Source organism: Mus musculus, chromosome 8 (genome assembly GCF_000001635.26).
Source record: "Mus musculus strain C57BL/6J chromosome 8, GRCm38.p6 C57BL/6J".
In the NCBI taxonomy this organism is placed as follows: Eukaryota; Metazoa; Chordata; class Mammalia; order Rodentia; family Muridae; genus Mus; species Mus musculus.
In genome coordinates, this window is record NC_000074.6 from 96,621,513 (window position 1) to 96,647,517 (window position 26,005).

Consider the following 26,005-nt stretch of genomic DNA (forward strand, 5'->3'; position numbering starts at 1 on the left):
CTTATTTGCTCTCAGGCTGGGGCTTCTCTATGCTGTGGAAATAATGACCTTTCTAAGACTGGGAGAAAACCCTCTATAAAACCCACAAGAGCATATCCCTGTGCTAGTGAGTGGGACCTGCAGAGCATAGGGGACTCCAGTAATGTCAGTACCATAAGCAACCCCCCCCCCCCAAGATGGCTAATCACACCATGGCATCACTTTTTCAGTACGTGTTCTAGGAAACAAACATTCTCTTCTGGTTAGAGACAGGAATTCTGGCTCAGATCAGGTTAACTCTGTACATCGGGAAGGGCAAGATTCGGGCTGAGTTGACTCTGAGATTAAGTTTTAGTTTTCCATCAAAGATTATTTTATTTTTTTTAAAAAGTCTTCTTTAGGTCAAGATGGTTAATTCTATAAGTCTATTTTGTAAGGGAAAACCAAACTTTGATTATTAGTGAAAAAAAATCCAGTCTGATCTGGATGTGCGATGATTTTAAATGAATTTTACGTTGCTGTCTTCTATTTGCTAATATTTGCTTGAGATCTTTATTAATATTAATGGGTATTGGCATGTGATTTTGATTTCTTTTACTGTCTGTCAGATTTTAGTGAGTTCGTTTTAAGAGAGCATTAATAAATAAGTAGAGAAGTCTCCTTTCTCTACTTTTGTTAAGTCTCTGCTCTATCACAATGTCCATACAAACTTTACAGTTCTGATTGTTCATTCTAATAGGTATGATACTTATATTTTAAAATATCAGTAACAATGTGTTTATGTTTCTTAAAAATCCACTGCACCTAATATCCAGTTTTATGTGTAAATGTATCTTCATTCATAACAGTCATCCACTGCACAATTTTAATGTTGGCAAATAGCAATAATTAAGTAATATAGTTAAAGAAAGGGTTTATTTTTTTCTTATAATTCTAGGGGGTATTTTCATTATGCCAGAGGATAAATGACATCAGGTAGGAAGGGCACAGCAGGAGCTGGCCACTGGTGACACTACATCCTTACTCAGGAAGCAGGGAGTGAACAGAAGTGGGACCCATCCCCAGTGATGCACTTCCTCCAGGAAGTCTCCATCTACTTAAGGTTTCACACCCTCCTCAAGTAGCAGCCATGGTTAAGGACCAAGTGTTCACACACAGGCACTCATGAAAAACATTCTTCTTTCATACTATGACACTCATATTATCAATAATTATTTTTCCTTAAATATTTTATGCATATAACTTATGTCTGGACTGTCTCTCATAGCTCTTTTTATTTCTCTTGTTTTATTATTTTTAAATTAGTTTCCTAGAAATGTACACACACCTGCTACTGAGTTCTAGATTATTTGTATATGCTTTCAGAGACTGAGTTTCTCTCTTCTAAACACCCAGGAGCATCATCACCCTAAATCATTTAAATTCTTAGCTTGTATTTGGATGTAAAGCCAAGTAACAGCGAGTGGGTGTTCATGCATTCTCAAGGGAGACTTGTTTATCTTCCAAATTTACATCTGAAGTTAAGACAATTCCCTGCTCAGCCTCCTGGTAGGGCAACACTGTTTTTCCTAGCTTACACTTAACAGCATGGGAAACTCAGGTGTGGAGACAGAGGAGCCACTCTCATTCTGTGGATTTGGGAGTGCATCTTCTGCTCCTGATGTGATTATTAAAACGCTGAATTTTGGAATCCTTATTTTGGATTCCAGCTCCAATTTTATTTTTCTACTCTAGGGATTTCCTTTACTCTTAACCAAAAGAGTTTGTAAAATTTCACAGTATGTCCAATATATTACAAATTCACACAAAGATGCACGCGTGCACACACACACACACACACACAGACATAAACAGACTCCCACACACAGACATACACAGACCTCCACAGACAGACAGACAGACAGACACACATACATATACAACACAAAGACTCACCCTCCCACACACATATACACATTTAAAGATGAACTAGTTTGGTTATATCTTTTGACGTTTACTGAAGTTCTTTGGAATATCTGTATTTATATACCACAGGTTATATACATAATTTATATGTGTATAATATACATTTATATATACACGGAAATATTTACACATTATATACAAGTACACACATTCAAATGTCTATTATATCTATATTATAAAAATACATAGCAATAAGTTCTTTCTGTTAAATATCTCTTCTTTTTCTACTGAAAATTTATTTATAGGGGGCCGGAGAGATGGCTCAGGTTAAGAGCATTGATTGTTCTTCCAGAGGTTCTTAGTTCAATTCCCAACAACTACACGGTGGCTCACAACCATCTGTAATGGGATCCAATGCCCTCTTCTAATGTGTCTGGAGACAGTAGCAGTGTATTCACATACATAAAGTAAATAAATAAATCTTAAAAGGGGGAAGCTAGAGAGATGGCTTGGTGGTTAAGAGTACTGACTGCACTTCCAGAGGTCCTGAGTTCAATATCCAGCAAACCACATAGTGGTCCAAAACTATTTTTAATAGAACCTGATGCACTTTTCTGGTGTGTCTAAAGAGAGCTACAGTATACTGATATAAAAAAAATAAGTCATATATATCTATATATACATATGTATATAGATATATATTCTTTCATGATTTAATTTGTTTGTAAACATTGATTCATAAGTATCTATGAAATTTGAGTCTCCAAGAGAATTTACTGTGGAGACAAAGACAAAGGACTAATTCAGAAAGTTTATCAGTGCAACCAGAGAGCTCAGGCTACACATGATGATTTGTGTGCCTATCTCTTGTCATGCTGCATTCAAAGTACTTGGAAGTGCTTTGAAAACAAGTCATAACAGGAGCTGGAAAGATTGATCAGCAATTAAGAACACTTACTCCTCTTCCTTAGCACCTGGGGTTGGTTTTCAGCACCTGTGTCAGGTGGCTCACAAACACATGTAAGTTCTGTCTTAGGGGATCTAATGCTCTCTGGCCTCTGCTTGCACCTGCACTTATGTATAACACATATACACACTCACATGCATGTGGATACACACACACACACACACACACACACACACACACTATAAATACACTTAAAATAATCTGAATAAACTCAGGGAAATGTGTAAACAGAAACATGTCTATCAGACTTTTAAGCTAATAATGCAAACGCAGCATTACTTAATTTCCTTTATTGTCCATACCTAACTTGTATTTTCAGTATTTACAGCTTGATGCTTTCTTCACAGCATCCAGTACACAAAACGCTTTCCTCTTAGAATGATTTCTCAAAAGGGAAAGTGACCTGGCATTTCTGCATTAGTGTTATTTTTATTAATAATTCTAATTATGCTGCAAAAATCTCTCCCTTTTTGACTCCTAGAGCCATGTTTTCAGAGTTGTCACATTATAAACTTTTAACTTAAAGAAAGTAGGGTATTCAATTCCATCTTTTCCTATATTAATTAAACCAGTTGCTGCGTTTTGCCTTAAGTTTCTTGTGGGGGGGATGTTGAAATTTTATTTCTCCATTAATTTATTTATTCACTTTACACCCTGATCATAGACCCCATCTCCTCCCAAGTTCTCCCCTCATATGGACCCTTCCTCCACCCCTCCCTTCCCTTGTAGAAAAAGAAACCTTCCATGTGAGTTTAAAAAGGAACCAGTCCACATATACTGTTAGTAAACTGGAAACCATTCCATCTAACTTATTAGTTTATACTTGGGGGAAAGACAGGATTTATTTAAAGATGATAAACCATAATTGATCTAAACACGTGAAAATACATTTTTAATGCACTTTAATGTCTTTATGGTCTCTGCTAAATTGTAGAGGCCCACATAATTCTGCCTAGGAATGCTTACATCATCTCTGCTGCATCCCTGCAGGGCCATGAATATGTTCTAGTCAGGGCTCTGCTGCTGCAGTCTATAGAAATGTTTCTGCTGCCGCAAGGTTTCCTTTGTGTTGGAATCCCGTTGGCCACTGAATTTAATATGCCCTTGTGTATTGTGCATCAAAGGGCATAGAGAAGCCTTGATTTTTATTTACAGAAAGGTGGTTCACACTGCTGATTTGTGAAAATAATTTTCGAGCTTCTGAGGTAACTATCCTTGTAAAGATGAGTGTCTATTATCGTTAAAGCTACAGGAAGTCACTCACCACCACTTTGAGTAGAACAAAATCTGTATCATAGGTTCCAGTATTCACATATAATACTTTAGAAATATATATCGATAACTTGAAACAGTAATTGACAATCATGTATTAGGAAAATATCAAAGAAAAACCACACTATTTCCTATGGCCTTGTGGTGGTTTGAATGAGAATGCCCCCTTCCCCCAGTCTTATGTATTTAAATGTTTGGTACTTGGGACTGTGTAGGAAGAATTAGATCGAGAATCGACAAATGGGACCTCATAAAATTGCAAAGCTTCTGCAAGCAAAAGACACTGTCAATAAGACACAAGGGCCACCAACAGATTGGAAAAAGATCTTTACCTATCCTAAATCAGATACGGGACTAATAGCCAATATATATAAAGAACTCAAGAAGGTGGACTCCAGAAAATCAAATAGCACCATTAAAAAATGGGGCTCAGAGCTAAACAAAGAATTCTCACCTGAGGAATAACAAATGGCTGAGAAGCACCTGAAAAAATGTTCAACATCCTTAATCATCAGGGAAATGCAAATCAAAACAACCCTGAGATTCCACTTCACTCCAGTCAGAATGGCTAAGATCAAAAATTCAGGTGACAGCAGATGCTGGCAAGGATGTGGAGAAAGAGGAACACTCCTCCATTGTTGGTGGGATTGCAAACTTGTACAACCACTCTGGAAATCAGTCTGGCGTTTCCTCAGAAAATTTGACATAGTACTACCAGAGAATCCCTCAATACCTCTCCTGGGCATATATCCAGGAGATTTTCCAACTGGTAAGAAGGACACATGCTCCACTATGTTCACAGCAGCCTTATTTATAATAGCCAGAAGCTGGAAAGAACCCAGATGCCCCTCAACAGAGGAATGGATACAGAAAATGTGGTACATTTACACAATGGAGTACTACTCAGCTATTAAAAAGAATAAATTTATGAAATTCCTAGGCAAATGGATGGACCTGGAGGGCATCATCCTGAGTGAGGTAACCCAATCACAAAAGAACTCACTTGATATTAACTCACTGATAAGTGGATATAAGCCCAGAAACTTAGGATACCCAAGATATAAGATACAATTTGCTAAATGCATGAAACTGAAGAAGAACAAGACCAAAGTGGGGACACTTTGCCCCTTCTTAGAATTGGGAACAAAACACCCATGGAAGGAGTTACAGAGACAAAGTTTGGAGCTGAGATGAAAGGATGGACCATCTAGAGACTGCCATACCCGGGAATCCATCCCATAACCAACCTCCAAACACTGACACCGTTGCATACACTAGCAAGATTTTGCTGAAAGGACCCTGATATAGCTGTCTCTTATGAGACTATGCTGGGGCCTGGCAAAAACATAAGTGGATGGTCACAGTCAGTTATTGGATGGATCACAGGGCCCCCAATGAAGGAGCTAGAGAAAGTACCCAAGGAGCTGAAGGGATCTGCAATCCTATAGGTGGAACAACAATATTAACTAACCAATAACCCCTGGAGCTCATGTCTCTAGCTGCATATGAATCAGAAGATGGCCTAGTCAGCCATCAGTGAAAGAGAGGCCCATTGGTCATGCAAACTTTATCTGCCTCAGTACAGGGGAATGCCAGGGCCAAGAAGTGGGAGAGGGTGGTTGGGGGAGTGGGTGGGGGAGTGTGTGGGGCACTTTTGGGATAGCATTGGAAATGTAAATGAAATAAATACCCAATTAAAAAAAAGAAAAAAAGATGTGTGAACTTGCTGGAACAAGTGCATCACTGTGAGGAGCAGGTGTGGCCGGGGCCCCAAGATGGCTGCTGCCATGTCTTATGACTGGCACCTTACTTCCTCATCACTCAAATAGCCACGTACCTTGAGCTGCATTGCGCAGATGCACCACAACCTTAGATCGGATGGTGTGACGAATGTAGTCCTGAGCCGATGAACTGTGCCTATGTGGACTGGGGCGAGGGGGAGTGGACTGGAGGGGATAAAGGGGGATGACCGAGGGAGGTCGGGGCATTCTTTTTCCTACACATTTGTGAAGTTCCTGAATAAACTGCCTTGAGAAGGATTTCGGTTTTGTTCCTTCTTTTCTGCTGGTCGGAGATGGTAGCGACAAGTGGGTGCCCGTATGGGGACATGACAAGTCTAGAACTCTCGGCAGTCAGGGTAGCCAGCTGGAAAGCTCCCAGGTAAGTGGGAATATTCAAGTTCTCGGTTAGAGACTATTAGGTTCCTGGATTAGGGACTATTGAGGTAAGTGGGACAATTCAAGTTCTTGTTTAAAGACTATTAGGTTCCCGGATTAGGGACTATTAAGGTTCTCGGAGTTAGACAATTAAAGTCACTACATATAGTGTAGTGATCCAAAAATTAAATGAAAAGCAATTGGTTGTAGCCCCGGAAAAGGTTCGGAAAGGAAAAGTGGTGAATTATTTAGGAACAAAAATTTTTGATAGTCGAGTATCTTCCCAGAAAATTAAGATTCGTACGGACAATTTGAGGACATTGAATGATTTTCAAAAGCTATTGGGGGATATACAGTGGGAACGTCCCTATTTGGGCCTAACCAGCAAACAATTACAACCATTATATGATATTTTACCGGGAGATATAGAATTAAATTCTCCCCGGCAGCTTACTGATTCTGTCCACATAGCGATAAGTTAGTCGAAAAGGGTATTCAAACAGCAGCATTAAAGAGAAGAGATCTGTTCAGTCCTATTATTTTGTGCATCCTGCCCTCGGAGACCCAGCTTACTGGAGTCCTCTGGCAAGGCGCCCCTTTGTTATAGATACATCCCAAGATTTCACCTGCAAAAATCTTGTCTTATTACCCTGCCTCAGTAGTACAATTGGCCTTGATTGGCCTACAACAATGTATTCAATATTTTGGCAATCCCCCTCAGGATTTGATTGTTCCATATAATATGAAGCAAATAGAAGTATTATCAGCTACTATTGATGATTGGGCAATTTTGAGATGTAGCTTTATGGGAAAGATGAATAATCATTTCCCTAAGGATCCCATTTTGCAGCTGATTAAAGCTCATCCAGTTGTTTTTCCACGAATTACTTCTTGAGTGCCATTGCCTGATGCCCCTTTAATTTTTACAGATGGGTCTAAGACAGGCTGCGGAGCATATTTGGTCCATGGCGCCATGCCAGTAACTTTACAGTTTCCCCCTGCTTCTCCCCAAGTTATTGAGTTGCACATTGTTGTAAAAGTTTTTGAATTGTATTCTGAATCTTTTAATTTAATTTCAGATAGTCAGTATGTGGTTAATTCATTAGCAGTGCTGGAAGTGGTGGGGAAGGTGAATTTTCGATCCACTATAGGGGATTTGTTAAATAAATTGCAATCCTTAAGTTTTAAATAGAAGTTCTCCATTTTTTGTCCAACACATTCGAGCTCATACAGGTTTACCTGGCCCTTTAGCAGAGGGCAATAATTTGGTTGATAAAGCTGCTATAGCTGCTTCTGCCCTTTTGATTCAAACACCTGTAGAACTGGCTTGTGAATTTCATTCACAGTTTCATGTGAATTCCAAAACACTTTCTTCTTGATTTCATATTACTAGAGCAGAGGCAAGGGATACTGTTATGGCTTGCAAAGCCTGTGCCCACCTATTGCCTCAGGCGAGTGTGGGAGTAAACCCTTGCAGCCTGCTTCCCCTCCACATTTGGCAAATGGATGTGACTCATTTTTCAGAATTTGGTAAACTGCAGTTTGTTCATGTTTCTGTAGATACAGCCTCTGGGGTGTTGTTTGCCTCCCTGCATACTGGTGAAAAGGCACGCTATGTCATTGCCCTTTGCTTTGAGGCATGGGGTGCATGGGGTCAGCCCAGAGAGCTTAAGACTGATAATGGACCTGCTTATACTTCAGCTTTTTTTGTTTTGTTTTGTAAAATGATGGGTGTCCACTTGGTGCACGGTATACCCTACAATAGTCAGGGCCAGGGCATCGCAGTCTGAAAGAGTGTCTAATAAAACAGAATGAGGGATTAGCCTCTGGGGCTACTCCTAGGGAGAGAATAGCCATTGCTCTCTTTAGCTTGAATTTTTTGAATAAAGATAAAAATGATTTGACTGCTGCAGAACCTTTGCCAATCCTGAGGCATCGTACAAAGGCACAGTCATGTGGAAGGATGTTCTGAGGGGACGATGGCATGGGCCCAATCCTGTGTTGGTCTGGACGAGAGGGTCTGTTTGTGTGTTTCCACAGGATCATCGCCAGCCACTGTGGGTTCCAGAGCGATTGACAAGGGTAGTTCAAGATGGACAGAGGTGCCCTGATGAAGCTGCCCCTGGGGGTGATGATGCTGCCTGCAGTGATGACTGAAGATCTAAGATGGGCCCCCTTTTGTAGGGGTATTCAAGATTTGCTGCCCCCATGGACCGGCTGCCGGACCAGGAAAGCTGCGTGGGCCGTGAAAAAATATTTTATTTTTTCCTCTTATATTAGTACCAGTCATAATCAAACGTTTTCAGGATTTAATTGGATGTATCAAAATCCAGCCCAGAGAGGGGCAAGCAATCCCTTTAATGTTTGGCTGTTGTGTGGGATAAACTTGGAGTTGTACAGATCTTTCTTCTGTGAGTATGTTGCTGGGTGGGGCATGGGGAAATACTAGCTTTTATTGGAATGGATCTGTATTATTTGAGTCTTTTATTATTCAATTTGCTTATGGGAAGAATGTATTCTTTAAAGCCATGCCTGTATGTGTTTGGCCTCCTTTTGTATTTTTAGTTTATAATGGCAGTTATTTTGATGATGTTGTAGAATGTAAGGAGGATAGTTGTTTTTATAGTAGGTGTTGGTTGGAATGCTTCTATGTTTTCTTTAGCTATTGTGACCCGAATGCCTAGATTTGTACCATGGCCCGTGCAGACCCCTTCGATTATGACCTTGTTTAGACCCAAAAGAGATTTTGGGATAGTCCATATCAATTCCACTCGGGTGGAGGTATTCATGGCTGAAGGACTTGCAAATTGGATTGCCACCGCTATGTCACACCCAAAGGAATGGGCCGCTATTAGTGGATTGGCACTGTGCTGCGTGCTCATCAGTGTCCTGGCCTTTTGGTGCATCTGCCACGTGCAACATCACCATCGCAGGGCTCAAGCTCTGTTGATACAAGCCTTTGCAGCTGTGGAGATGGGGCAATCTCAAGTGTGGCTTGACATGCTAGGGAAGTAGTCAATGATGGGTAAGACTCCCTGGATGTGTTACCAACCTAAGACAGGGATCAGACCACTGCTGTCTGTCTCCCAATGACAGGTAAGGAGCATTGTTGCAGGGGGCAACCTAAGACAGGCATTCTCTCTGCCAATTTAAAGAATAAGGGGGAGATGTGAGGAGTGGGTGTGGCTGCGGCCCCAAGATGGCACCCGGGACTGCTGCCAAGTCTTATGACTGGCACCTGACTTCCTCATATCCCTCAAGATAGTCACGTACCTTGAGCTGCATTGCGCAGATGCACCACAACATAAGATCAGATGGTGTGACGAATGTAGTCCTGAGCCAATGAACTGTGCCTACGTGGACTGGGGTGAGGGGGAGTGGACTGGAGGGGATAAAGGGGGATGACCGAGAGAGGTTGGGGCATTCTTTTTCCTACACATTTGTGAAGTTCCTGAATAAATTGCCTTGAGATGGATGTCGGTTTCGTTGCTTCTTTTCTGCTAGTCAGAGACGGTAGTGACATATCACACTGGGGGAAGCCTGTGAGGTTTGAAAGTCCATACCAGGTCGATTCTCGTTCTGTCTGTCCACAACATGTGAATGGGATTGTAAGCTCTCAGGAATTGCTTCAGTGCCATGCCTACCTGCGTACAGCCATTTTCCCTTCCTTGACTGTTATGGACTCATCCCTGGAAACTAAGAAGTTACAGAGACAAAGTTCGGAGCTAAGACAGAAGGAAAGAGCATCCAGAGACTGCCTCACCCAGGGATCCATTCCATATACAACCACCAAACCCAAACACTATTGCATATGCCAGAAAGATTTTGCTGACAGGACCCTGATATAGCTCTCTCGTTTGAGTCTATGCCAATGCCTGGCAAATACAGAAGTAGATGCCCACAGTCATCTATTGGATGGATCACAGGGCCCCTAATGAAGGAACTAGAGAAAGTACCCAAAGAGCTAAAGGGATCTTCAACCCTATAGGAGGAACAAAATTAAGAACTAACTAATACTCCCCAGAGTGGTATCTCTAGTTGCATATGTAGCAGAAGATGGCCTAGTCAGCCATCAATGGGAGGAGAGGCCCTTGGTATTGCAAAGATCATATGCCCCAGTACAGGGGAATGCCAGGTCCAGGAAGCAGGAGTGGGTGGGTTGGGGATCAGGTCAGGAGGAGGGTATCGGAGGCTTTGGGGATAGCATTTGAAGTGTAAATGAAGAAAATAATAAAAAAAAAAAGAAAAAAAGAAGGCCACAATTAAATGTTTTTTTTTTTTTATACTTGTGTTGGTCATAGTGTCTCTTCATAGCAGTAGGACTGTAACTAAGACAGACTGGATCTCCTTCCCTAAGCAATGATTTAATGTGCAAGAACCCTTTTTCATATATGGAGAAACTCAATGTTATTGGCTCAATGAATTCTAAATAAATCTCTTGATTCAGTGAGTACTGGCTTCAGATTCATGACCTATAAGGAAAAGCACAATTAAAATATTGTTCAATCACAAAGAGACAGGGATCAATGTTGAGCTTTTACTGTTGGAAATTAATGTAAACTTCAGGAAATACTTAGAAAAGACGTGTCCCTACTAATAATTTTGCTCTATAGATAAAATTTTGCTCTATCCTAGAATCATTGAATTAATAAAACTAAATTTACCAACTCATGGATTAAAGTGCATACTTTATTAGTATAAATTGTAAGGCAAAGAAATAAATTATTCTAAATATAAGCTTATTTTACTTTATTGTATATATTGGTTAGTTTATCCACCGCAGAAGGTAAATTTCTGAATAGGAAACCTATTTGTATTGACAGAACACAGAGTAGAGTCATAACAATGTGTTTCCTTGACATATGAGGAGAATGAAAACTACCTTTATAAATTGTTGAGCTAACATACATACTTGTACAATAGTTGACCAAGTTAATCAATATATAGCAATAATAAATAAGATAATTTATGTTCACATATGTTAGTGGTATATACAACTTTTCCCTTCTTTTGTAGCATGTGCCTACAAATAAAATTTATGTTGACCAACATTGCCATTCTGACTAATTTCCCAGTTGAAATTAGTTATAGTATATTACTCAAATGAATCATTATTATTATGAATGAACTTCTACAGCATATTTGACACCACCCTAAGTGCTTTGAAAATTATTTTTTCAAACTGTCCTGCAAGCCATTACATACAGCAGACAATATTGCCATATCATTTTTCTGGATGAAGTGATTTTATCCAAGCAAGTGAGAAATAGAACTGAAAATTTTAACCTTGTTCCTATTGTTAACTTCTTTATCTTGGCCTTTTGATTGTGATATGTGATTACCTATTTTTCTTTCTCTTCTACCAAATGCAAGCTTTATGGCTATACTCTATTTCTGTGATTAATCTGTTATATTGCCAACATGTAGCATAGAACTTGATATTCAATGTCATTATGTTAACAGTATTGTCTGAATGAATGAGTGAGTATTTGATTTCTCAGTCACATCTGTGGAAGCTGTACATGAGTGAACCCTTCTATGAGGCAGACAATCGCATTTTACAATGGGGAAAATCCAGCATTTAATGTCACTAATGAATGCATTTTCTAAAATTAGAAATGAGGTAATTTCATAAAAATTTTATGTTACAATTTAGTATCCTGAATTATTGAGTCTGAGGAACACAGTCAAAATGTAATGTAATTACTGCCATCATATATTTGAATGAAATTGTAATGAGGGGGGTGACCAGCTGTTCCCCATCTGTACTGAGTAGATATCAGGATGAAAGGGTTTATATCAAGAGCATGAAATTAGGCCAATCTCAGAAAGATCTGGAAGAATCTAGTCGAATTTTCTGAGATATGACAAGGAATCAGTTTCTCCCTCCTGTTGTTTCCTTCTCTTCATGCCCAGATATCATCAATATCATGGGTGGTACACCCATCTGTGTAACTGCCCTTTTTGTGATTTCTAGTTGTTTTGGTCTCACTGAAATATTAAAGGACAAGCAACCATTGACACAGTTCTCAAGCCTATGGTTTTTGTAATGGTTCCACTCATATAATTAATTCTATATGTTCCTGTGCCAGCAAGATGAGAGATAATTGGTTCTATAAGCAAGGCAATTTGCAGTTTGCGACAAAGTAAAAGACTTCTTGAATATCATTTAAATCATATAACTATGCAGGGTTTAATTTACTTAATGCATTTGTGCTTTTCATGTTTGATAATATTACTAAGAAACATATGTAATCTTGCTGAAATGATGATCAAGTCTGAAATGAACAATTAGTTGAATCAAATATCCAAATCTATAATTGATTACATAGCATGATACATAGTGTTCTCTAGCATTCGCATACATACTAAAATGAAAGAACACTCTCTAAGTTTTGCTTTTCAATCTTGCATGACTATTTTATTTGCTTTGACTTTTCTATAAAGCAAATCAACCAGGGCATGGAATTTTGCAAAGTTAACTAAACAATCTATTTAATGCAGTTTCCATACAGTATAAGTTTTTAAATGAATGTCCATTGTAATTCAGGTGATTTAAGTGGTGATAGCAAAGTGTTCATATAGTATGAAAGGGCGAGGGTATCCTAAAAGTATCCTAATTCTGGTTACTCAGACATGCTAGGTACCTGAAAACTATTTGCACATTTCAAAGAGAGGTGGGGAGTGCTTTAAATATACTTACATTCCAGTTCAAGTACAGACTACTCTCTTTACTGGGTATATAATTACAAGTCAGTTAATCTTTTTGTATATAGTCTATGGCATCTTCTATGTAGAGCTAATAATTGTACAGGTATGTAAGAGTTAAGTGTGTGTTTGTGTGTGTGTGTGTGCATGTACACATGTGTAGATACAATTACAATCAGCTTCTAAAACTACTTTATGGGAGAGATTTTCATGTTTTGCATAATTCAGAGAGAGAGAACAGCTTTCAGGGTTTTTATAGTTATTGGAAGATAATAAATACAATATTTTATGTTAAATAAAATGAATTACATTTTGTACCCATTTATTAATTGTTCATGAATAGTATATATAGCTACTTTAATTATCACAGGGCTCTTTGAGAAAACCAGTTCTTGATCAGTCATTGGCTGATACTCAGTTTATGCTAGTTGTTGTCACCCTTTCTGTGTGTGAATGATAATGTAGCCCCGGGCTACTGTATGGGGAGCTCTTATTTTATTATTATTTTTGTTATCTTTTGAGAAACAGTTTTTCTATGTAGAAAAGGGTAGCTTTGGAATTACAATTCTCTTGCCTTAGCCTTCTGAGTAGTATGCCAGCACACATGGCTTAGACTTCTTTTTATAGGCTTATTTCATAGAACTAAGGATATTCACATTGTTGTAAAGGACAGACACACATGTACTTCAGATGTCTACTTCATTAGTTGTAGAATTTTATTAAGAATAAATTTCAAGCTTCTTTAATGAGGTGTGGGTGGGATATTAAAGTTTTATGGGATAAAACACATTTGAAAAATGACCCGAATGGTGGGATTATTGTGTTTTAAACCAGAGGTGTGATGTGCCAACTAAGGGTCATGGATTTTGTCTGCTTAAGGTCCTTCTTCCCCACCACTGCCTGAGGTAGGGAGTGAATTCTCTTTGCAAATACCTGTATGTAGTGAACAAAGAATAGTCTGAATTACACTACTGGAACAGTAAGTTGGCTACTAGGTAAAGATGCTTATCAACAAGCTTGGTGTCTTTCGAATTTGGTCTTCATGGTAGAAAAAGACAACTAACTTGTAAAAGCTGATTTCTGACCTTCACCTGTATGCTGTAATATGTACAGTTGCATCTATGTGCATGTGTGCATATACATACATGCACACACACACACACACTTAACTAAAAAAAATGTGAAAACAGCTATATTCTCGGTGCACCCCAATTGCAAAATAACAAATAAATAGATAGGTAAATCTATGAAAGTATTACATTCCTGGGTCAACCCAGTTATCAGCTGCATAGGTATCAGAGTCAACCACCTGGCTGATGGGAAGAGAGTTATGTTATATAGAACAACTTTCCTCTGACTGTCTTTCTAATTGCTGCCTAATTTTGGTCCCATGAACACTCAACATAATCTAGGAAGAACTTGACCGACCATTATTTCTATCCACCTTATGAAGTACTTCTTTAGTAAGGTGACTCATTCATTCTAGTATTATTTATTCATGTGTAGACTTCGTGTATAAATTGCTTCACTTACTGCTTTTGGGCTCTCAATTCCAAAGCTATCTTTTGAAAATCAATAACACCTATCTTCTGAGGGAGACTCTCAGTAACGCAAGCTGTGATGGCTTTTGTTATACTCCTTGGCATTAATTATTCATGTTTTTTATTGAATAATTCAGAATGGTATATGATAATTTTTAAATTCTCTACCTTGTTACTGAAAAGTGAGGACTTTTTGGACCATCACTTGATTCATACCAAATTAAGCCATTATCAGTGGGAGCATACAATAGGTAAGAAGGTGACATTCAGTTTTCAAGTCTTCATTAAATAAAATAAGGATAGCTGCAGAATAGCACATGGCCTTCAAGGAGAAAGAAGCATAATACTATTGTAGCTGCTCTCTAGACAAAGGAAGATGACCAGTACAAGCAAGTCTTGACCAAAAAAGTGATGCTTGTGTAGAAAGGTGCCAATAAAATTATGAATTAAACATCTCCTCTCTATAAAATGGTCTTTTCTTTCTCTTCCTTTAGAACTTACAGTTTTATCTTTGACATTAGTTGACAGCATCAAATGTCTCACAAGCATCCATTCATCTATCTAGGTATATATATATAATCTATCTATCTATCTATCTATCTATCTATCTATCTATCTATCTATCTATCTATCTAATCTTATTCAGCCTTCAATTTTTCACCTTTCCTCTATATTCTTTATTCCACTTAATTCCATATTAACTTTCTTTAGGAATGCAGTGGGTCCACTATAATTCTATAACTTTATCATTTAGACTATGCATAAACTAATAATCATTCTGATGTGTGATGTGAAGAGGCAGCAAAATATTGCTAAACTCTGATCAAAACTGTATGATACATATATACACATAATATAGTGTATAAAATGTTTTATTAAAGAAATTAGTTATTTGTTCCAATGGCTTTTTTATCTTAATTTTTCAAGTTCTAAGGAAAGTACATGTGTTAGTTCTATAGGTAGAAAGCATATTTTAAACTAGTGATTTCTAGCGTGAAGGTCATAAAGATCTCACAATCTCAGAATTTATAAATATGGAAAGCTGATATCATACTGAAATGTGATTAAATTTTAAGTTGTCTGTGTTTCTCTTTCTTGGGCTCAGCAGCTCAAATTTCCATATAGCCATGTCTGCTTCTATGCTTTTAAAACTAGAGGCTTTGCAATATAATGATGCTTACATACCACAGTAATGCAAGAACAAATTTACAACTTTCTGTATGAACACATGCTTTTCCAAACACTAGGATCCTAAAAAATCTCCAGAGTTCCTGTGAGGGGAGGTTTAGAAATGAAGTTTTAGATGTTTTCTCATGGTGATATAGTTATACCAAAATCAGGAGAACAAAAGTGTTTATTTGTTAATTAAGTTATGCCCTTTCCTTAGTTTGGATTTTATTACTATGAAGAGAAGACATGATTATGCAACTCTTATCAAAGACAACATTTACTTGGGCCTGGGCTATAGTTTCAAAAGTTTAGTCCATTATTATCATGGTGGAAAGCATGGCAGCATGTGGGCAGAGGTTTTGGAGGAGCTGAGAATTCTACAACTTGATCCAAAGGCCACCAGGAGGAGACTGTCTTCCACAGGTAGCCAGCAAGAGAATGTCTTTCACACTGGGCAGAGCTTGAACACTATGAGGCCTCAAAACCCTCATTGACATTCTTCTTCCAACAAGGGCACACCTATTAAAACAAGACCATGACTCCTAATTGTGACACTTCCCATAGGCCAAACATATTTAAACTACCACAGTCCTATTGTCTTTTAAGAAATCAATAATTCTTAAAGATAGAGATGACATAAGGGAAAATGAAGGTGAGATCATTCAAGGGGTGAAATTAAGGGGCCTCATGTTGAAGTTACACAAGCTCGATTTTCCATGTAGCTACTAGAGTATAGAAAACATGATCATGTGACTAGAAATAAGGGACTACACAGCACAGAGGTAGTATCTACACAGGACCGAACCCAGGGCCTTGCACTTGCTAGGTAAGCGCTCTACCACTAAGCTAAATCCCCAACCCCTACACTATACTTTTTGTAGCACTGTGAAAGAGCACACTAAACAAACATTAGTTATAAATGTAACATTTAAGAGAAAGTATGCATTTTAGACTCTTAATCCCTCTATAATTACTATATTATCATAAATCAGCCCTTGCATTATTAACTGTTCAATTCATTACTTTTGTGAAATGACCTTTGGGTATTTGGGTATCCAAAAATACGCAATATATTTGATGTTTTCAAACATATTGTCACATTGTTAGATGTCTATAAGGATGAATGGTACTAAGTTAAGAGTCTTCAGTGTTAGTTTTTGATCATGTTCATTACATAAGACCAAGTATACAATTAATAAAAGTACCAAATTCTTTAGTATTTACACTTAATCTTCTCCAAAGACAAATTTATATTCTACTGAATTTATTCTTAATATTTCAGTTCTTCTGACTGTACATGAGTATCTCAAATTCTAGTTTATAAGTACATTTTTTATGAAGGCTAATAAAACAAATTCCAATTATTTTGTTTTATGGCTTAACTCCCAAAAGGTATCAATTGATGCTGATAGATTAAGAAATAATGTCTAGAGCCTTGGTATTCTATATTTGGAGACTTTGATATGTGGAATTCATGATAAAACCTGTCTTTTAAAGCATATTCCCGTGTGTTTTGATTCAGAGCTAGACATGAAACATCAATTTAAAAATATGTACTTGTTATATTATTTCTCACATGTACTTGTCACATAATGTCTGTTTGAGATTTTCATCTTTTCCAGTAGTTATAATAGCTCAAGAGAATAAATATTCATTGTGAGTTTGTGGCACAATAAAATAAATGATATTTTCTTTTTGTCTTTGGTCAATAAAAGTTGGGGATGGGCTAGGATGTAGCATATCTTCATTCAAGGTCACAGCTAACACCCTTCTCTACAGTAAAATGATCAGGTTACCTTCTAGTGTCTGTGTGCCAAACTGAAATGTTCTTTTGATTGCACAAAGAGTGACATGCAACAAGTGGAATGGCAGCCAGACTTCACGGGACAGCTGTGGTGCATTTGGCATCTACCGTTATACAGCCATTTAGTTGTACAGAACCTAATCCTGCCACAGCTTTGGAAATGCAGAGTGGGATATGTACTAGAAGTAAAATAAATCAAGCTCAGTTACCAGAGACTGCCAAAAAAGGGAAGGGCTAGATGTGGTGGAACATGTCTGTAATTGTAGCCCTTGTGAGGTTAAGACAGGAAGATTATGAGTTGAATCTTGGTATAGACTACATAATGAAATCCTATTGTAAAGAAAACAAGCAAAATACTCCCAACCCAACCCAATTCAACCCAACCAGCAATGACAAAGAAGGAAAGCAAGGAGTTAGTAGCAATTTCCAGAAAAGGACCTTCTTGATCATTTGTTTAGAAAAAGATTCTGACTGGGGCATGAAGTTAAGGTAATGGCTGGAAAGAAAGCAGCTATCTCCAGTTTCCTAATTAAGAAGAGATGGAAACATGGACACTCGTATATTTAGACCTTTAGAAAGATTTTAAAGATTTAGAGAACCTTGATTAATACAGGCCACAATTTTTTGTTAAGAGGCATATTAGTTTCTAGGAGGTCTAAGAATCAAATTTCCATTGTCAATATAAAGAATGACCCTTAAGAAAATTTCTATTTCTGAGGTATACAATATACATAAGAATATTACATGTCTCAGTTTGTTGAGTTAAAGATGGGAAGACATTATTTTTGACCTTCACCAATTTTCAATAATGCTAATTTCAGTAACAGTAGACATTTTAAAAAGGGATTTCCCCCTTATTGTATAAGCTTGGATTAGCTTTACAGGGCTTAGTATTTTATGCTTTAAGTAGTATTTATGAAAAGATAGGTCCAACACTTGTATATCAAAGATATTACACAGCTGATCAAATGTGTTGGTTTGTTTTTATCAATGTAGCTCAATATTGGGCATATCTAGGAAAGGGAAATCTCAACTGCAGCATGGGATTCATCATGTTAGCCTCTATCCCTGACTTTGCGGCATATTCTTGGTTGATAATTGATGTGAGAGTCCATCGCAATATGATAAAGCCTCCCCTTTGTTAGTAAATCTTGGGACATATCAGAAAGGCAGCATGAGATTGGCAGCAAGACAGCAAGTTGTTTTCCTCCATTGTTTCTACCCTCTTCTTCCTCCCTAGGTTAATTTCCATCAGTGCTTTTCCACAGAAACGTGGAGAACACAGAAACACCAAATCATTAGTCCTTTGGAGAATTTTAGAATAAAGTATCTTCTTTCACAGCTGACCTTAACACAGCAGATAACAGTAAATGGACAATATTATTTTTTAAAAAAATGTTATTTTCTTACAATGTATCATTAGAAAAGCAAGTATTATTATGCTTAGTTTCTTTTCTTTCCTTCTTTTTTAGATATTTTCTTTATTTACATTTCAAATGTTATCCCTTTTCCTAATTTCCCCTCCAAAAATCCCCTTTCCCCTCACCCATCCCTCTGCTCCTCAACTCACCCACTCCCATTCCTGGTCCTGACATTCCACTATACTGGGGCATAGAGCCTTCACGGGACCAAGGGCTCCTCGAATTGATGACCGACTAGGCTATCCTCTGCTACACATATAGCTAGAGCCACAAGTTCCACCATGTGTTTTCTTTGATTGGTGGTATAGTTCAAAGGAGCTCTGGGGTTACTGGTTAGTTCATATTAATGTTCCTCCTATGGGGCTTCAGACCTCTTTAGCTCCCTGGGTACTTTCTCTGGCTCTTTCATTGGGGACCTTGTGCTCCATCCAATGGATGACTGTGAGCATCCAATCCTGTATTTGCCAGGTACTGGTAGAGCCTCACAGGGGCCAGTTATATCAGGCTTCTGTCAGCAGGCTCTTGTTGGCATCTGCCTAGTGTCTGGGTTTTGTGGTTGTTTATGGGATAGATCCCCAAGTGGGGCAGTCTCTGGCTGGTCATTCCTTCAGGCTCTGCTCTGAACTTTGTCTCTGTAACTCCTTCCATGGGTATTTTGTTCCCCATTCTAAGAAGGAATGAAGTATCACACTTTGGTCTTCCTTCTTCTTGAGTTTCATGTGTTTTGCAAATTGTATCTTGGAAATTCTAAATTTCTGAGCTAATATCCACTTATCCGTGAGTGCATATCATGTGTGATCTTTTGTGGTTGGGTTACCTCACTCAGGATGATATCCTCCAGATCCATCCATTTGCCTAAGAATTTCATGAATTCATTGTTGTTAATTGCTGAGTAGTAGTCCATTGTATAAATGTACCACATTTTCTGTATCCATTCCTCTGTTGAGGGACATCTGGGTTCTTTTCAGCTTCTGGTTATTATAAATAAGGCTGCTATGAACATAGTGGAGCATGTGTCCTTATTACAAGTTGAAACATCTTCTGGGTATATGCTCAGGAGAGGAATTGCTGTATGTTTTGTTAGTACTATGTCCAGTTTTCTGTGGAACTGCCAGACAGATTTCCAGAGTGGTTGTACCAGCTTGCAAGCCCACCAACAATGGAGGAGTGTTCCTGATCTTTCCAAGAGTTTTATCATGAATGGTTGTTGGATTTTGTAAAATGTTTTTTAAGCATCTAAAGAGATGATCATGTGGTTTTTGTCGTTGAGTTTGTTTATATAGTGGATCAGGTTGATGGATTTCCATATATTAAACCAGCCCTGTATCCCAGGGATGAAGCCTACTTCATCATGATGGATAATCATTTTGATGTGTTCTTGGATACGGTTTGCAAGAATTTTATTGAATATTTTTGCATCGATATTCATAAGGGCAATTGGTCTGAAGTTCTTTTTTTTTGTTGTTGGGTCTGTTTGTTGTATGTAGTTTAGGTATCGAGTAATTGTGGCTTCATAGAATGAATTGGATAGAGTATCTTCTGTTTCTATTTTGTGAAATAGTTTGAGGCGAGTTGGAATTAAGTCTTCTTTGAAGATCTGATAGAACTCTACACATCTGGTCCTGGGCTCTTTTTGGTTGGGACTGCTTCTATTTCTTTAGGGGATATGGGGCTGTTTACATCATTAATCTGATCCTGATTTAACATTGGTACCTGGTATCTGTCTAGAAACTTGTCCATTTCATCCAGATTTTCCACTTTTGTTGAGTATAGCCTTTTGTAGTAGGATCTGATGAGCTTTGGATTTCCTCATGTTCTGTTGTTATGTCTCCCTTTTCATTTCTGAATTTGTTAATTAGGATACTGTCCCTGTGCCCTCTTAGTTAGTCTGGGTAAGGGTTTACCTATTTTGTTGATTTTCTCAAGAAATCAGTGCCTGGTTTGGTTGATTCTTTGAATAGTTCTTTTTGTTTCTACTTGGTTGATTTCAACCCTGAGATTGATTATTTCCTGCTGTCTACTCCTCTTGGGTGAATTTGCTTCCTTTTATTCTAAAGTTTTTAGGTGTGCTGTCAAGTTGCTAGTGTGTGATCTTTCTAGTTTCTTTTTGGTGGCACTCAGAGGTATGAGTTTTCCTCTTAGGACTGCTTTCTTTCATTGTGTCCCATAAGTTTGGGGATGTTGTGGCTTCATTTTCATTAAGCTCTAAAAAGTCTTTAATTTCTTTCTTTTCTTCCTTGAGCAATTTATCATCGAGTGGAGTGTTGTTCATCTTCCACATGTATGGCAGCTTTCCATTGTTTATGTTATTATTGAAGACCCAGCCTTAGACTTGGTGATCTGATAGGATGTATAGGATAATTTCAATATTTTTGTATCTTTTGAGGCCTGTTTTGTGACCAATTATATGGTCAGTTTTGGAGAAGGAACCTTGAGGTGCTGAGAAGAAGGTATATCTTTTTGTTTTAGGGTAAACTGTTTTGTAGATATCTGTTAAATCCATTTGTTTCATAACTTCTGTTAGTTTCACTGTGTCTCTCTTTAGTTTCTGTTTCCAGGATCTGTCCATTCATGAGAGTGCGTGGGGTGATTCTCCCATATTATTGTGTGTGGTACAATGTGTGCTTTGAGCTTTACTAAAGTTTCACTAAAGGTTCTTTAATGAATGTGGATGCCCTTGCATTTGGAGCATAGATATTCAGAATTGAGAGTTCATCTTGGAATATTTTACATTTGATAACTATGAAGTGCCGCCTTTTTTGATAACTTTGGGTTGGAAGTCAATTTTGTTCAATATTAGAATGGCTACTCCAGTTTGTTTCTTCGCACCATTTGCTTGGGAAATTGTTTTTTGGGTTTTTACTCTGAGGTACTATCTGTCCTTGTTCCTGAGGTGGGCTTCCTGCATGCAGCAAAACGTTAGGTCCTGTTTATATAGCCAATTTGTTAGTCTGTGTCTTTTGGGAAGTTGAGTCCATTGATATTAAGCAGTAAGGAAAATAATTATTACTTCCTGTTATTTTTGTTGTTAGAGTTGGGATTCTGTTCATGTGGCTATCTTCTTTTAGGTTTGTTGAAGGATTACTTTCTGCTTTTTCTAGGGCGTCATTTCCCTCCTTGTGTTGGAGTTTTCCCTTTATTATCCTTTGAAGGGCTGGATTCATGGAAAGATAGTGTGTGAATTTGGTTTTGTCATGGAATACTTTGGTTTATTCATCTATGGTAATTGAGAGTTTTGCTGGTTATAGCATCCTGGGCTGGCATTTGTGTTCTCTTAGTGTGTGTATCATATCTGTTTAGGATCTTCTGGCTTTCATAATCTCTGGTGAGAAGTCTGGTGTAATTCTGATAGGCTTGCCTTTATATGTTACTTGACCTTTTTCCCTTACTGCTTTTAATATTCTTTCTTTATTTAGTGCATTTGTTATTCAGGAGGGATTTCTTTTCTGGACCAGTCTATTTGGAGTTCTGTAGGCTTCTTGCATGTTCATGGGCATCTCTCTCTTTAGGTTAGGGAAGTTTTTGTCTATAATTTCGTTGAAGATATTTACTGGCCCTTTAAGTTGAAAGACTTCATTCTTATCTATACCTATTACCGTTAGGTTTGGTCTTCTTATTGTGTCCTAGATTTCCTGGATGTTTAGAGTTAGGATCTTTCTGGATTTTGCATTTTCTTTGATTGTTGTGTCCATATTTTTTATCGAATAATATGCACCTGAGATTCTCTCTTCCATTTCTTGTATTGTGTTGCTGATGCTCACATCTATAGTTTCTGATTTCTTTCCTAGGATTTCTATCTCCAGAGTTGTTTACCTTTGTGATTTCTTCATTGTTTCTAATTCCATTTTTAGGTCCTGGATGGTTTTGTTCAATTCTTTCACCTGTTTGGTAATGTTTTCCTGTGACTCTTTAAGGGATTTTTGTGTTTCCTCTTTAAGGTCTTCTAGCTGTTTACCTGTGTTCTCCTGTTTTTCTCTTTTTTCCCCATTTTTATTAGGTATTTAGCTCATTTACATTTCCAATGCTATACCAAAAGTCCCCATACCCACCCACCCCCACTCCCCTACCCACCCACTCCCCCTTTTTGGCCCTGGCGTTCCCCTGTACTGGGGCATATAAAGTTTGCGTGTCCAATGGGCCTCTCTTTCCAGTGATGGCCGACTAGGCCATCTTTTGATACATATGCAGCTAGAGTCAAGAGCTCCGGGGTACTTAAGGGAGTTATTTATGTCCTTCTTAAAGTCCTCCATCGTCATCATGAGAAGTGACTTTAGATCCATATCTTGCTTTTCTGGTGTGATGGTGTATTCAGAGCTTGCTATGGTGGGAGAGTTTGGTTCTGATAATGCCAAGTAACCTTGGTTTCTGTTGCTTCTGTTCTTAAGCTTGACTCTTGCCATCTGATTATCTCAAGTGCTTGCTGCCGTCAATATATCTGATTGGAGTCTGTCCTTCCTATAATCCCAGTTGACTCAGGACTCCTCGGAGTCCAGCTTTCTCTGTGATCCTGTGATTCCGGGCTCCTGTGAACCTGAGATTCTGGGTGTGTCAGAATTCTTGGCAGTCAAGCTTCCTTTGAGACCCTGAGATCCTGGTGTGACCAAGCTCCTGGGATCCTGAAATCCTAAGATTGTGGGCGTGTTACAGTGCCTGGAAGTGGTGTCTCGTTGAAGATATTTACTGGCCCTTTAAGTTGAAAGAGCATCCATCAGAAGGAAGCAGAGCCTCTGGTCAGGCAGGGCTCCTGTGTCTTTGCTCCTGCTGTCACAGGCTGGTCACAATTGGTTTGGAAGAGATTGTGTGTTCCATTCACCAGTGATCCTAAGATCTTGGGCGTGTTAGGGCATCTGCGAGTGGAGAGTCCTCTGGGGATATGGGACCATCCACCGAGTTTGCACACAAGGAGACCTGGAGCTGTCACCAACAGGAAGGATATTCTGCTTAGTTTTATGTCAAAAAAATAAAAATGAAGTTTCATTTATATTTGGAGACATAATTCACTGTAAATCCACACTTTAGCGGCTGAGGCAGAACTGTTCCGCATTTAAGTCTCACCTGGATGTACAATTCAGCTTCAGATATAGGCAAAGACCTTATAGTCAAAAATCAGAAATGAAAAACAAGATATGGATCAATTCCATAATTTACTACTAAGAAATTACTATTATTTATTGCATAACCTTTACTTGATTCTTATTTGAAGGTCATTTTTGAAGGATTTTATATTCTTGTAGAAAAATGAAATCATAAAATTTCCTAACTTCTTAGTGTGACAGCTATTAATAATTAGAAAAAACTGTTGAAATGATTTTACTCCAGATACACTAATAATCCTAATATTTTAAATATAAAGGAGAAATATTCTATTTCTAAGGTATAGAAAAAAGTTCTTATTCATCTCAGGGATTTAAATGTTAGGATTTTAGGTAAGTTTTATGCTTCAGATAGTAATTATTTTTTTAGGTTCTCAGGTACATATCAATTAAACAAAAAGAATCTGCCCCAAATTGCCATCATTCAAATATGTTGAACTTTGCAGGTCAAATTTATTTAAGGTTTTTATCTATAATTAGAGGTGTTTCATTGTCCTGTCTACATCCATCCATAGTCTTCCTCTCTCCCTCTCCACCCATTGTCCTCCTCTTCTCCTCTCTTTCTCTCTTTCCCTCCTCTTCTTCCCTCCCTCTCTCCTTCCCTCTCTCCCTTCTCTACCTCTTTCCTTCTCTCTCTCTCCCTCCTTCTTTCCTTTCTTTCTTCCCTCCCTGCCCTTTTCCCTTTCTCCCTTTGTTCCTCCCTCCCTCCCTCCCTCCCTCCCATCTTCCCCCCTCCTTCTTCCTCCTTCCTTCCTTCCTTCCTTCCTTGACTCTTTGGTATCTATAACTCATGATAATTAATAGATAATAGTCTATCTTCTTTCTGGCCTTGATCCTGTTACACTATAAAAGTAATTCAAAATTCTAATATGATTAATATAACATTTAAGATTAAAAATGTATGTTCACTATATTTGATTGAGGAAGAAATGCTTTTTGATTCATTTGTATATAGGAGAAGTATAAAATGGCCTTAAAATAATGATGGTTTCATCACAGAGAAGCCATGCCAGATATGTGCCTCTAGACAGGTCAGAGCTATTTGCTAAGCAGATATTTTTAGAGGAACACAAAATCTTAGCATTTGTCTCTGACTTTTATTAGATTTTCATTTTATTTCTTCTAAGATTATCTCTAACAAAACAGAAAAACAACCAACCCTCCCAAGCCAATAAATACACTAGTTATGTTATTGCACATGTCGACTCGGTTTACTCTTCATCAAAGTAAGCTAAGCTCTATGTGATATGGAGCAGCCCTCTATTAAGGATCTTATCTGCAACAAAGGCAGTGTGGTCACTTGCTAGATGTAAAGGTATGATGTCTGTGGAAGAGTTCCTGAAGAGGGGCTAATTTTCATTTCTCAGTGGAGATTTGACAATGTCTAGAGATGTCATAATAGTCGTGACTAGAGAAGGAGTTCCATTGAGAATCCTGATAAGTAGTTCAGGCATATTGCACAGAACTCATTCTGAACAATCAGTGTTGCCCTGCTCTATCATGATGGGAGAGGAAGGTCCTGGTATAGAGATTGTGCAGTAGTCACTCACATGGGCTGCAGGTCTGGCTGTCAATGCTTTTTCAATGCTTTCTATAAGTAGACATACAATTTTATACCTAAGCTTTGTAGAAGCCAGATGAATAAGAAAATCATAAAATATCAAATATCAATCAGAGACATATGGTACTCAGCCTTTCATCAACTTTTTAAATCCCATATTCATTGATAGAATTCTGTGAGTACCCTGATTCTGATCCCTGCCCCATGGTCTACAATTGCATCACAACTCTAAAATAGAGATAATGAAAGCCTCTCTTAAAGTTGTTATAAGAATTAAATGAGAATGTTCGGTAAACACAAAGTGTCCTGCACAGTCTCTGAATAAATGGCAGCTATTAATCAGTGAAGATCACATTATGCTCCAAATGATATGCCATAGAGCTTCTGTGGCCCCATAAATTACAGAATTATTATTTCTTACATGAAGA